The 14,338-nt window shown below is 36.7% G+C and overlaps 1 protein-coding gene across 2 annotated transcripts in view; it reads left to right on the forward strand.

Moving 5' to 3' along the window:
- LOC149067571 (uncharacterized) overlaps positions 1–14,338 on the forward strand; it is a 251,303-nt gene that overhangs the window by 62,693 nt on the left and 174,272 nt on the right. The window contains exon 1 of one of the 2 annotated variants that reach the window (XM_089252452.1): positions 4,186–4,635. The exons of the other annotated variant lie outside the window; for it this stretch is intronic. The gene's annotated coding sequence lies outside the window, so the exon portion shown is untranslated. Of the gene's footprint in view, positions 1–4,185; positions 4,636–14,338 lie in introns of those variants that run through there. 2 annotated transcript variants of the gene reach the window in all.

Consider the following 14,338-nt stretch of genomic DNA (forward strand, 5'->3'; position numbering starts at 1 on the left):
ACAAAATCACACACTACAAGATACAAGTTAAGGAATTCCAAATTTATGTGACAAGTATATCCAGCATATTAAATACATTAACCTCGTTGACAGTGTAATTTATTTCAGAAAAATGCACCAAAAATGGAAATATTTTTTCTTTGTTGCGCATTATAACAATAAAGAAGATTAATTAACTAAATTTGGGCTACATGGAAAAAAGAAGAAAAAAAACATTTTTTTTTCTGTGAAATAGTACAGGGCGTCCATAATTAAAAGACCCTATTTTAAAGTAGCCTACAGGCGAAACCAGTCATCAGAAAATTGTGAAATTTTGCGGAGGACTTCGTGAAGTGATGCGAATTTGTTTATCGAGATATTTGTTATATCGAGAAGTAGCATGTTATCATCGCTCACCAACAAATTTATGCTGTTGTTGGCATCTCTTCTGAATTTGCGTTATTGGTACTACCATAACACATGCATTTATAAATATTTATTCGCAACAAAAATTACAAATGATTAGTTGATTAATGAAACTCAGTTGTTACCCACTGTAAAGTGTTTTACCGCATAACACTTTTGTGTACTGCACAGAAAGCAGCTTCACGGCAACCTCATTAACACTTATAAAGTGTACATAGTGTTATTAAATACCCTCGATAGAACAAAAACTGACGAGGTTTTAAAAAATATACTGAACGTGATTTTGAGTGAATGTGTAAAATATATCGTTCTACGCCAGTTTGAAAATATCCTCAAAAAACAGTGTTATAGAGGGGATTTATCGTAGTAAAGGATATCGTTGTGTCGAGACTCTCGACTCGAGAGGAATTTAACATTATACTATAGGCCGTACATGCTCAACCCATGGCCCGCAGGTCAAATAGGGCCCTCGGAGTAATGTGAAGTGGCCCGGTGCTTAACTGGCCCACGGTGCAGTTCCCCGTCACTCAAGTGGCCCCCAGCGCATGTTAAAATCACTTAAACGGGCCACTTGGTTGATGTGGAACTGTGTGCCATGGACTGCTTAATTGCTCTGGAACCATAGCCCCACATCCTGGAGCAAAGCCCTCAGTCTAGGATCTTCTGGGGGGCCCGTCAGACTTTTCTCTGGCCCTTCTGTAGTTAATTTATAGCGCGAAAAGCAAAAAAATCACGAGAATTATCCCGGAGCCCAGGGCTACAGTCCTGTCAGCGCCGCCCTTGTGGGGGCCATGTCTGGAACTGTGCCACGAATCACTCAAGTGATCTGTAAATATATCACCACTCCCTTAATTGATTTAATCGGCTCAGTTCCATATTCCCACGACATAGTTACAGATCACTTGAGTGGTCGGTGACATGTTTTCAAAACAATAAGAGAGTGGCCCGCACTCTCCGAAAGGTTGAGCACCCTTACTATATAGGCCAGCGTATCTCAACCTGGTCCGATGGCATGTGTGGTGCGCAGGCAGACTCGATAGTTTAATTCTCACTGGATAAAAATTATTTTACTTTCACCATGCATCACCGAGAAAAATGCGGAAAATTGCGATCGTATAAATACGGGATATCACTAAATTTTGCCAAAAAAGTGCAATTTATTGCCTTAAATGAAATTTGCTAATTAATTCTGAAATTGCTGAATGGATGAATGGGGATAAAGGGCTGCTGCAAATCGCAGTAAGCAAAAATTTCACGGAAAAAACTATTCAAATTATCTGATGACCATATTTCATAAAAAAATACGGTTAAATGGGATCTTAAATAGAGTAAAATACGGGACATAACCGATTGTAATCAAAAAAGTTTCCGGAAGTAGGTACAACCACCAATTTTTATTAAAAATTGCTGAAAAACTGTAGAAAAAAACGTTGGGCCTGACAAATACGTGAGATGAATATTTATATTTTTGCAATAATTGTCATAATATATAATTTACATACTTTATTATGAAAACGATGTGTATTCACGATTTTGTTAAAATTGCAAATTCAAATAAGCATCGTTGAAAAATCGGGACAAATGTATGAAAAAAAATTGAAGCAACCAAAATTGCAGGAATGTCCCGTAATACGAGACACCGTCAATTTGTTTCAGACATTTTACTGGTCCTTTGGTTCAGAAAGGTTGGGAAACGCTGCTATAGAGGCAGTGACGTATTTACAGGGGGAGCGGGCTGTTGCCCGCGGCGACAAATTCGGAAGGGCGGTAAATTTGAGGGATGAGTGGTCAAGAAAATTAGTAGGATGGGAGAAGGGCGGCGAAATTTGTCCAGGCAGTAAAACCGTAAATCCATATCTGCATAGAAAGTGACGGACTAGGTCAGTGAGTGACGAAACGGTCGACCTAGAGAGTTTCAAAGCATGGGAATGATCAAAAAAGTGACATAGGGCATGTGTGTAAGCATGTGAATGACCTAGAGTGTGTGTGAACGTGTGAATGACCAAAAGAGTAACCTGGAGCGTGTGTAAGCATGTGAATGACCAAAAGAGTGACCTAGAGCGTGTGTAAGTATGTGAATAACCAAAAGCGTGTCCTAGAGATGGAGGAGCCACGTCAGTGAGTGACCTACAGTGTGTGCAAGTATGTGACGAAACAGCAGGGTTGGTCCGATTTTGCCCAACCCGAAAAAACCCTGGTGAAAAAAACCCACTAAAAATTACACCTTAAAACTGAACTTACTCGCAAACATTTTGCTTTCTAATAGTGTTATTTAATTGTCATACTCCATCTCAGGAGAAATACATTAATAGATCTAGGTATTCAATGCTATTTAAAATAAGGGTTAGATGGAACCCCAAAGCAGAATGTTTTGCATTGTTCTGCAACGAGCTCCCCGCTGACTGGAAATGTTCTGCGGCAAAAAACCCCATAATAGTGTTTCTACACTTTTTCCTAAAATTCTTCCAGATTGTTCTGCAGTAGCACTGATTGTTCTGCGACACACGTCGCAGATTTCGGCATATTCTGCTTTGGGGTATATATAGGGGTAAAACCCATTTCATAAACCCATTATCATCAGTTGCAAAATTCCCCCTCCCAGAATTTTCTTTAATGAGCCACCACTGATATAATTAATTACATAAATAATTTCCATACATCACTAGGTCTATTATATTTATGTAGGCCACAGCAAATATAACTTGTTTCCCTCATGCTGCAGTATATATCATAAACCTGAAAAAAGCCCAAAAACCCTAAAAAAACCAGTGGGTTGGGTTTTTCGGAAAAAACCCCGAGCTTTTGCCAACCCTGCGAAAGAGTGACTTAGAGAGGGCAAGGAATCAGGTGAGTGAAGGACCAAAAGAGTGACCTAGAATGTGTGAGAGTATGTGAATGACCAAATATATATGACCAAAAGAGTGACCTGGAATGCGAGGGACCAGATTAGTGAAGGAACAAAAGAGTGACCTATAGTGTGCGTAAGCATGTATTCTGAAGTAGTGCCCCTAGGCAGGGATTTTTGGCGGGTCCCCAAGCCACACTTTTCACGGGTCCTTCTTTAGTGAATTTACAGCATTAACAAAAAAAACTGATGGTAATTATTCCAGACCCCAGGGCTGAAGCTTTTTCATCCCCACTTTTGTGTGGGCCATGCGAGAGCCCCACACAGTAAGCAGGGGCTCGCCTAAATTCCCAACCAAGGGGGGCCCTGTTTCAGGACATGGGAGGCATATGAGTGACTAAAACAGTGACTTAGAGATACAGGTCTAATCACAAGGGTGGCGGTCAAGCGTGTTTTTGCATAGGGAGGCGAATTCGAGGAATAAGTGATCAAGAAAATCAGACTGGAATGAGAGGGGCGGGGGGCGGCAAAACCATAAATGCGCCTCTGGCTATAGGCAATTCCAAACAAGATTTGAAAAAATATATATAGTTGTAGAGGGATATTTCTATATATTTTATCGTTTACGTAGAGCGAGGTGTTTCACTGCATAAATAAACAAGGGGAATGATGAGTAATAAAATCAACAAAAAAAAAAACCTCGAGGCTTTTGATTTTTCTCGAGTTATTTTCTGAAAAAAGCGACATTCTTCTCACGCATACTCTCATCAATTCTTCTTGTTATTGCTGTTTTCTAATCCCCCCTCCAACGCGTCGTCTTATCCCATTAAGATAATGCTGTAAGTGTTTCGTTGTTCGACCACTAGATGGTAGCACCAACGTAACATCTACTTTTTTTTTTTGTCGCCCTCACGCTATAGATATAGTGTAGCATTTCAGTGTGTTTGTGTGTTCCTAATGTATTTCGTATCGCGGAAGGTTTTTTGAGCCTTTTAGTTCGGGAACGTTTTTCCTATTAATTTCGCACGCATTGCTCTGCTTCCGGAAACAACGTTATACATTTTTTGCAAAAAAATATATTTATTTCCGCGGCAATTTTTTTTACACCGCGACGACATTTTCTCGTTCCTTTTATTGCATTTATATTCGTCAATTACTTATTTATTTCACTTTTCGCGGCAAAGTTTGCTCGTCGATTTCTCGCTTTTTTTTTTTAATCGATAGTGCGTTAAAAATTGTTTTTTCTAATTCCGTTTCCGAAGAAACAAATGTGAACCTGTGCTTTTTTTTAGATAAAAAGTGTTTTTTTTTGTTTCCCTGATGACCGCAGTCAAGAGGATGTCAACGTGTTTCATTCCCATGCTAAAGTGATTAACTTCGATCAGGTAAATAAGTTTGATTTTACGTGATGTTTTATTTATATATTCAATTTTTTATCCGGTTTCATATGTGATCGATAATAATGAATCGCATGAAAGTAACGGTTGTGTATGGATCTTTTAAATTATAGGTGACTATTTATGTGCCGTTTTTCTGTAAGTGCGGGATGTTCCGATGCTATTTATGGTTTCTATCGGGAGTTTTCGAAGTTTTTCGGCCGCATATTCAGCGCCGCTTTTTAGCGTTCAAAAACTTACGTTTTTGTTTAAAACGTCTTTTCAAACTTATTTAAAAAAATCGAGTTGATTTAAGAATTCAAATTCGCAACAAATTTTCTAGAGTCGTGGATTCTGATACCAACCAGGCCGTTGATGTTGATAGATTCCAGATTGAGAGTGATCGGTAAAAAAAATTTACGTCTTTATTAAAGGGTAATGAACGCAGAGGTGTTCTTGGGAGGGGGGGGGCTAAGCTTTCTGGTATGAAGCCCGGAGCAGAAAATTTAGGGAATAGGTGGTCAGGGAAATTAGATTAGAACGAGAGAACGGTCTCAAAACCATAAATCCGTCTCAATGAAAGGTCAGGTGTCTACCATGGCCGATCATTCATACGTGGTGACAAATAAGGTGCCGAGGTATGGATGGATGTCTGTCCATTCCAATGCTTGGTGACGATACTTTGATTCTTTTATCCGGCTTTGGTCTAATCGTTCGGAATTTGCTCTGACCTGTAGGTTCCGGTCAGGGCCGTCTCAACTTATAAGCCCACTTGGCTTCCATAAAAAGGTCAAAATAATATATTTGAGAAGTTAGCTTCTCTGACAGTGACCGTGGCCTAATTCGGGATGGTGCGAAGGGTGCAACTACAACGTACCGCAAGATATTAAAGACCGTAAAACGTTATGAAATACAATAATTATGTATATTTCATTTTCACTTTAATTACTTAGTTTGAAATTTTATCAATTAAGTATGTATTATGTCATGAGTCTTACTCTTCATTAACTCTCCACCTGTCGCGTTGTAAAAAATTAACTTTTAAACTAGTTTGTGATGTGTATGACAGGTACTTAGCACCCGATTGGAGGTTCAAACCGCATATACATACAGGGCATCTCCTAGGTTACGATTTTCACGGGCCCCTATACCCAGCTTTTTACATCAATTTTAAAATAAATTCATTGCAAACAAATTAAAAATCTACAAGATTACTTCATAATTCCAGACAGCCCTGAGAGCCTCGTATTTGCGGAGACAACGCATACAGATATTATAAATGGTTGAAAATATGAATAATCGTACTTAAGTAAGTTATTGGGATAGTAGGCTACTTTCAGCTGTGTGAAGGGATGTCCATGATGGTGTTGAGACGGCCCTGGAAGAGGCATTTGAAGTAAGATAATTGAAATATAATAATTCGAAGATAAAGAAGAGAACTTTCAATAACTCTGTGGAAAAAGTAATTTAACAAGATTAATAATCTCTGCATTTACTCTGACTAGTGATTAAACATATTCGGTAATAAATCACCATCTTTTATGAGTTATGGTTTTTAGCCGGTTGACCGATAATCATTACCCAGTACCAATGAGTTTGTGAATTGCGAAACTATTGTCAATTCTTATCTACTCACTTAAGGTCCCTCAGAATGGAAGGCTGAAAATAAAGAGGATTAAATGCTAAGGTTCCTACCCACGTTGTAGTGTGAGATAGCAGTATTCTTGATAGGTATGTCTTTTGTGTGCGGGGCTTATGGATGTCCAGCCCCTCCTTACGACAGTTTTGAGGTTCATGACCCTTTTTTAAATGACCGTGACAGTCAAGGTCAAGCATTTATACTTTTCTCAGCAAGGCTGCTGGAATATTTACGTATGTATATATCCTTGAAAAGCTAATATTCTCTGCCGAATACACAAAAACACATCGTAGGCCTACTCTCTCCAACTCCCCACGCGTCAGTGAACAGTAAAACTTGCTCGCTTTAATTGAGCGAATAGCCTCATGGACTATAATAAGAAACCAAAAATAAAAACAAATCTGCGGGTTAAAGACGGTTCTATAATTTGAATCAGAGAGAGAGAAAATTTGACCCTCTTTGGTTCAACCCCGTAAAAACGTGCAAAATTTTTTTTTTGAAGAAACGGATAAAAGTTGGTACTAATTATTTTTAATTGAAACAATGCATCAACAGCAGTTAATTAACTGGAATGAATTTTTAATTAGCTAAAATTGTTAATCAAATGCGAAATACACGTGTACTGTTTGCTTTCATTTAACTGTTATCCATATAGAGGTAAAATCTTACTCAGCAAAGTTTAATAGTTGTTTCTTGAATTTTATTTCTGATTCCCTCAATTTGGTGCGATTTTATAAATTTCTTAAAACGTAGAAATTCAGCACAAAAAATGACAGCGACAAGTAATCAACTCTTTCTAGTAAAACAAGCACTTATATATAGCCGTATTTTGCACTGAAATGACATTTTTAAAAGATGTACTTTCTAAAATAAAATAAAAAACTGAGAAAAGAAAATTGGTATAATGTTTTTTTTTATGACAACGGTGTATTTGCCATATATATTCAAATGTACACGGGACCACAGAAAATTAACGGCAATATTTAGTTTGCGAAAGGTAAACCGAAAATGTGTGACTGATAAGTTAGTTCTCGGTTGCGATATTATAATCACTCTTGATATCGCGAACGAAATATTGAAAGAAAAATGATCTCTGATCGACATACACTCCGGTATTGTTTGCTAAATAAGATAAGTTCAGTGTACTTTCGGTTTAAATGCCTGGTCTAAACTGGAATGCCCCAAAGCAGAATGTTTTGCATTGTTCTGCAACGAACCTTCAGCTAACTGGAAATTTTGTGCGGTAAAAATTCTCATAACAGTATTTTCAACACTTGAAATTTTTCCAGATTGTTCTGCGACGTACGTCGCAGTTTTCGGCATAGTTTGCTTTAGGGCTGGAATATAATAAGATATTTTACTCGATTTTAATGCAGAAATACCATTTTTTTTAATCTGAGCCACATCTGGCTATCAAAAAAAATACAATAAACGCAAATAAAAAAAAAGTATGTTGAAATGCCCTTTTTAAATTTTTTTTTTAAATTAATTGATTAACTTGGGTCGATATCTGTACTAGGACCATATGAGTTAGGGGCAGGTATGTGTACCTCAGATCTTAGCTTGGAAAAAAAATCATTAAAATCATTAGAAACAGTTAAAAATGAAGGCTCACAGTGTACCTCTGGAGCGAAGAGAATACGCAGTTCGACAATTGGCCATGTCAGCTTTAATTCGACTTGTATTTCTTGATTAGAAAGTCAATTTTATATTTCTTGAACTTTATTTTTTTTTACTATGAAAGGTAGAGGTTTGATGGCTTGGTGACAGATCCGCACGTTGCATTTCCGCATAGGGGAATTTGGACACGTTTCCGCACAATATCAAGCCCCTTCTTATACATACATATATATATATATATATAATTTTTTTTTCCTCTACCCCTACTTTCTTTTATTCCCTTCCTGAAGTGGATAGGAGTTATATAGGGACTGTATCCACATCACATTGTTCAACTATTTTTTATCGCTAGAAAATGTCGAATTTTTTTTTGAATATTTCACTCCAAACTTTTTTTTACCCATAAATGTTACGGGAAAGTTGCTAAAGTTGTGATTATGCATAATCACTGATAGCGTCGGTAAATTTGATGAATTTTAATGTGTTTATCACTTTCACCGGCGATTATCCATAACTTGTAATTGAAGTCGGTATATTTGATAAATGTAAAAAATAACACTTCTGTTCTCTTCATTTAACCAGTTTTTTAATTAGCGATACATCCACGACACGTATTTTACCATAAAAATTAAATTAAAATAAGTGTCAGCCATGTTGAATGCACATTTTAGCACATCAGAATTAACTCATAAAATAAACCAATAATTTACTGATTGGAAATCTGAATATTTATGCTGATAAGGAGTCTCATTGTTTGCCAAATTTTGCCTTTTTTTTTTTTCAAATGAACAGTTTTGTCGCTCCGCCCATTTCCTGTGGAATAAATCGTTTGAAAGTGCACGTCCTAAAATTTATCACACTTACTGCTTTGGCGTATAGCATGAATTTGAATCATCAACATAAATATTATAATGGAAAATTGTGTGAAGTGCAAAATTTTTACTTTCCCATCCGAAAAAAACCTTTCTTTAAAATTTTTTAAAGTATTCATATGATGCAGGGGGAAAAACCAAAGCTCCAAATAAGAAATAAGGGTTAAATAATTATTAGTTCGAAAATAATTTGGTGTTGTAATGAAAAAGCATAAAGAATATTTCGGTTGAAAAAGAGAAGCATGGTTAATGAAATCTAATTAGCTATGAAGTATTGTAATCATTTTTTCGTTGAATATTTTTTTATTTCCCGGCTATACATGTTCAAACACGTAATAAAATTGATACAAAATTCAAAATTTCATTCTAATATTTCACTATAAGCTAAGGATTCCGAATTTATTTTAAGTATCTTTCTTGCTTTCATAATTAAGCAGAATGTTTGAAATACGTTTGTCCAGTTTGGCATAAATTTTGCATCCCCTCCCCTAAATCCACCTCTGCTCGAACTCACGAGGAAGTCACTGTATTTAGATTCCTCTTCCAAACCCAGGTTGAGCATCCTGATGTTTGGTTTACCCATTATGGAAGATAGAAAATTTTCAGTGGCACGAGTTCATGTGGATACAGCCCCCTTATAACTCCGACCCATTTATGGTAGAGAAGAGAAGAAAAGGAAGAAAAAGAAAGACGCGAAGAACCTTTGTTTTCGCAAGTGGAGGAATCGACTGAGCAAATTTGTCCCCAAATTCCAACCATCGTGTGCGGAAATGCACCGTGCGGAACTTTCTATACACCAGGTTTGATATTTTAGGCGTTTTTTAGATAGGTTTGTAGATCCTATTTAAAAGATAGAGGGGAAATTTTTAGTGAATTAACTGCGAGGAATGCAAAATTTGCACGATACTTTTATGTGTTATAATATGTACCGGATTGGATATTGTACTTCGATGATTCGCAAATGCATTGGTATCCCTTTCAGGTCTTTCCACGAACCATGATCAAGTATTTTCACGAGTTAAACTGTCAAGACTAATTATAATTCACCATGGTATTTCGAGCCCGAATAATTTGAGATGTAGTTGTCAGCTATCGGAGCTTGGTAGAAAGCTGTCTAGACAAGTCTTGATCAAAAAGTCGATTTTATATTTCTTGAATCTAACTTCAAACGTTGGTTTTTTTTTTTGTAAAATTGTCTGAGCTATATAAATCTCGTAATCGTGCAATAGACGTTTTTGATATCTTTAACGTTCAATATGAAGTATATTGTATAGTAGATTTGATCAGGATCGATAAAAGATTCACTTTTAAACAAAGAACTATTACTTTTATCAAAGGCATGCTCCGTTTCTGTGTGGCTGGGATTACACTATAAAAGTTTTGAAAAAGTTATTTTATAAAACTTGCAAAATGCAACCAATAGACTTATCGGGTGCATTTGTTCGAATGTCACCGATAAGCTTATTGGTTGCATTTTTCATACTTTATAAAAGAACTTTAATAAAACTTTTAAACTTTAATCCTGGCCTTAGACAAAGCTTAGCCATTGTTCACGTTGATTTGTATGGCGCTACGTTTTCACCCACTTTTTTATTTTTAGTTGGGCATTTTGCCTGTTGTGGCATTTGTGTTTGCATTGTATAATTTGTATGACTAACCACTTTCCTTGCGCCATACAAATAAACGTGATCGTGAACAACAATGACTAAGCTTTCTGCTAAAGCTGTCTTTTCTTGCTTGAAACAGGCGCGCGTGTTTCTAAGGCCGGAATTACATCATAAAAGTATGATAAAAGATCCTTTACAAAACTTGGAAATACAACCAATAAGACTATTGGTTACATTTGCTCGAATGTAGCCGCTTCGATTATTGGTTGCATTTTTCAAGTTTTCAAAAACTTCGGGAATCCCTAGCTTTGAGCCTTGACGCATATAGAACAAGCATCCTTAACATATTCTTTCCTAAAGACTTCAATAGTACTCACTACTTCTGCCCGATTTGATTTCCCAAGTTATTGATATATAACACCGCAGTCAAGCAGCCTCTTGAAGTTGTTTAGAAGGATTCACATGTGATTTGAATTGAAGCATATGCTGGAGTTGCCATATACTGTAAGTGCTCTTCTGATAATGAGCATAGATCATATGATTTTAACTGGTGTTCTGTAGAATCAAACGTCACGGAATCCTTGAAAATCCCGGAATCCGAAGAGTGTTTAAAGAAAAATTTTAATGATAACTCGGATACCTCTATATTAGAGAAAATTTTTGGAACTTTCCGTAATTGGCCTTCTTTCGTAGCTATATCCACTACGGAGAAGACCAATTACGGAAAGTTCCAAAAATTTTCTCTAATATAGAGGGTTTCCGAGTTATCATTAAAATTTTTCTTTAAACACTCTTCGGATTCCGGGATTTTCAAGGATTCCGTGACGTTTGATTCATTCACACAAGATTGATTTCAAGTCACACAAGAAGAACAATGAAAAAAGCAAAAATACAAAATTCCTAATGCATTTCGACACATTATGGGTGCCGTTGTGAGAGGAAAAATACAACCATTATCACGCTGACTGGGGATCCCACTTAGGTTGGTTACTGAATCTAAACTTTCGGTTGCTCAACGGAAAAACAAGTGTTGTTCATTTATGATAATAAATCAACATTTTATCATTCAATTACTCAACACCATCGATCACAGTATCATGGCTTACGTTCATTACGAAGCGCGAATTATAAGAAAATTTGGATACACTAATCAAATAGCTCCATTTCTTAAGCAACCAATCGGAACGTTACATTAGACTTACAATGAAGCTCTCAGCTTCATTCCGACCACGACGTGTGACTCGTTTTCGGTGTTAATTGCCTTTTCGTTATTTTGTGATTATATCAGGCAAAGGATTATTTACTCCGTTATTCCAAGTCCTGTGGAATATTCCACGGGAAAATCTGCAGTATTCATTGTGTATTAGTCGATAACTTCTTTTGCGGACAATTATCAGTCCGATGCAAGGTGATTACTTCTTATGCAAGGTCAATACTACTGATTCCTGTTTTACGGTTCCTTTCCCTTATTTTTGCAATCCCGATATTTCTAGAAATTTTATTTTCTCGTGCAATACGTCACTTGCAATAATTTTTTATTTTTCCCCCGTTGTCAAAGTTTTTAGCAATTACACAAATTGTCAATTTTTTGGAGACAATTAGCGATGTCCCGTGTTTCTCTCGATGAATTTTTGTATTTTGAATTTTGTAATTATACCAAAAAAAGCAGTCACTTTTTAACCATTCCTCCTCCCCCCCATTTCTATTCTTCGGATGTGTGTCCCTTTGTAACCGCACGTGTGTACACATCCTTAAGTGCGGCTCTGATGCTACTATCTGTACAGCTAACCATTCTGTGGTGCTGTTGCCACTATGGACCCTTGTCTCGTTGAAAAATTGATGATTTTGCTGAAAGGGGTGCGTATAAAGCCGGATCTACACAAGCAAAACTCTGCAGAATTTTTCACCGCAAAAACTGGTTTTGAGGTGTGGCTAGCACAGCGCAGTCGATTTAAATGGTCGATTTTACGTAGCCACACCGCAAAAACCGGTTTTTAAGCTAGGTTTTTAAGGTGCAGAGTTCTGCTAGTGCGGAACCGGCTTGAGGCAAAAGATTCCTTGCTAACTTTTCGGTGTGGTCTCAACTTTAATCGCGATTTGACTATGCGAGAACTGTAATTAGAAACGGTTCTAATGGTTTTCGAGGAGACGATCTTCTCAGTCCTCAAGGTCATTTTATGTTTATTTTTAACTATGAAACTGCCTAAAATTAGTTTCTGCCGACACATGAGTATGAATATGTACTACCAAATGTTTGAAACATCTAGAACTAATTTGAGGTACTTCTGAGAGCATTTTATTTAGCTAGGTGGACATTTTTAAAGTTTACTGTCTTTCACACAAGTGACGCAGGGACTCGGAAGGCTGACTTTCAACTTTTCTGAATCATCGTCATACACACACACGTGCAAACCACACGTCATTATTTAGAATTAAACTAACGTATTGAAACGGAATGTTTACGAAAATTTATGAATCTAATTTTTCAACTAGACAATGTTCAGCTCATAGTAGCAACATCTCCAAACAAAGGTTAGCTGTTCAAAAGTTAGGTCAGACTGGAATTGCTAGACAGACTAGCTTTCTGGCCTGACTGACCCAAACCAACACCTGTAGTAAAAAGCCTCCGCGCGAAGCTCGTGACGTCACAGAAGTCGTCCATTTCACCTATAGTAATTGAATATACTGCAAAAGAAGGTAAAGATTTCGCATACGCCGTCCTGCTATATCCAATGGCTACAGATGAAATGGACGACTTTAGTGACGCCATAGTTTCGCGCGGAGGCTTTCTGCTATAGAAGGTACTGCCCAAACCCATGGAAAATGTCTGGAGATTTTCCTCGCAAGGCATATGTATATAACTTCGGTTCTATGGCAGAATTCAAACGAGCTGTCGAAGATGCATGGGAAAAATTGGGATGAAATAATTCCCAAGTTTTGCTGAGAGCTTCTTACTCTCTTTAAGGAGATTTTACGCTCATTCATAGATGATTTCTTCATCGATAATAACTGATTAATTAGATTAATCAATGTAGTTAATGATTGGTTAATTTGAGTGGACATGTATTTAAATTTTTTTCATTTGGTATTTATAAATTAATAAAAACTTATTTTTTTTCGGAGAATCTTCTCGTTAGAGTTAATCTTTAATATGATGTTAGAATTTAAAAAGTAATTTCATCTAAAAATATATACTTGTGTTATTTTTAACGTAAGTCCAGGTACTATATACCATAATTTCCCCACTGAGAGAAAAAAAAAGTTACTAGGCCTATAATTATATATATGTACTCACACAGTATTCAAACTAATGAACAAATTTACAGTCATACTTCAGCTAACGAATGCCTCGGCTTACGGTTTTTCGGTTAACGAGGATTTTTTAGTGATTTTTCTGCCTCGGTTAACGAATACGGATAACAAACATTTTCTTCGATATAGATGCACGCGCCAACATAAAACAGATGCGTCGTGAGCTGAATTTTTGCGCCAATTATCAGAATTACTGTCACTCGACCCCGATCAACTCATGCACACCTCGGAATCTTTTCTTATCTCCGCTTATTTTTCTGAAAGTTTTTGAACCATTTCTTATAAAATGAAAGATTCAGCATCAAACTGAACATTCTGGATATTATAGGAGCTTATCTTTACCATCTGCATGTATCAGATACAGGAATGAGCTGACCAAATCACAATCACAAATGAATGGGGACATCTACGAACTGACTGGGTTGTGTCAACTCCAGCTTTAGTTTACTGGTTGTGCACATAGTGTAAAACAAAGATTTTTTTTCTCAGTATCTCATGTTCCAGTAAAATCTCATTCATCCAATTTTGAAGCTGTTCGTTTCAGCCTTTGGTCAGTTTTTGCCATTTTTATAGCGTTACTCGGTGTTTGAAAAAGCAAATCTTTAAATTTTGGGCATTATCTGACACGAATGAAACGATTTTCCCATACAAACTTATGGGAA

This window comes from Pholcus phalangioides, unplaced genomic scaffold, assembly GCF_987345545.1.
Source record: "Pholcus phalangioides strain wild (caught in Gottingen) unplaced genomic scaffold, Ppha-v1.0 ptg000029l_1, whole genome shotgun sequence".
NCBI classification, from domain to species: Eukaryota; Metazoa; Arthropoda; class Arachnida; order Araneae; family Pholcidae; genus Pholcus; species Pholcus phalangioides.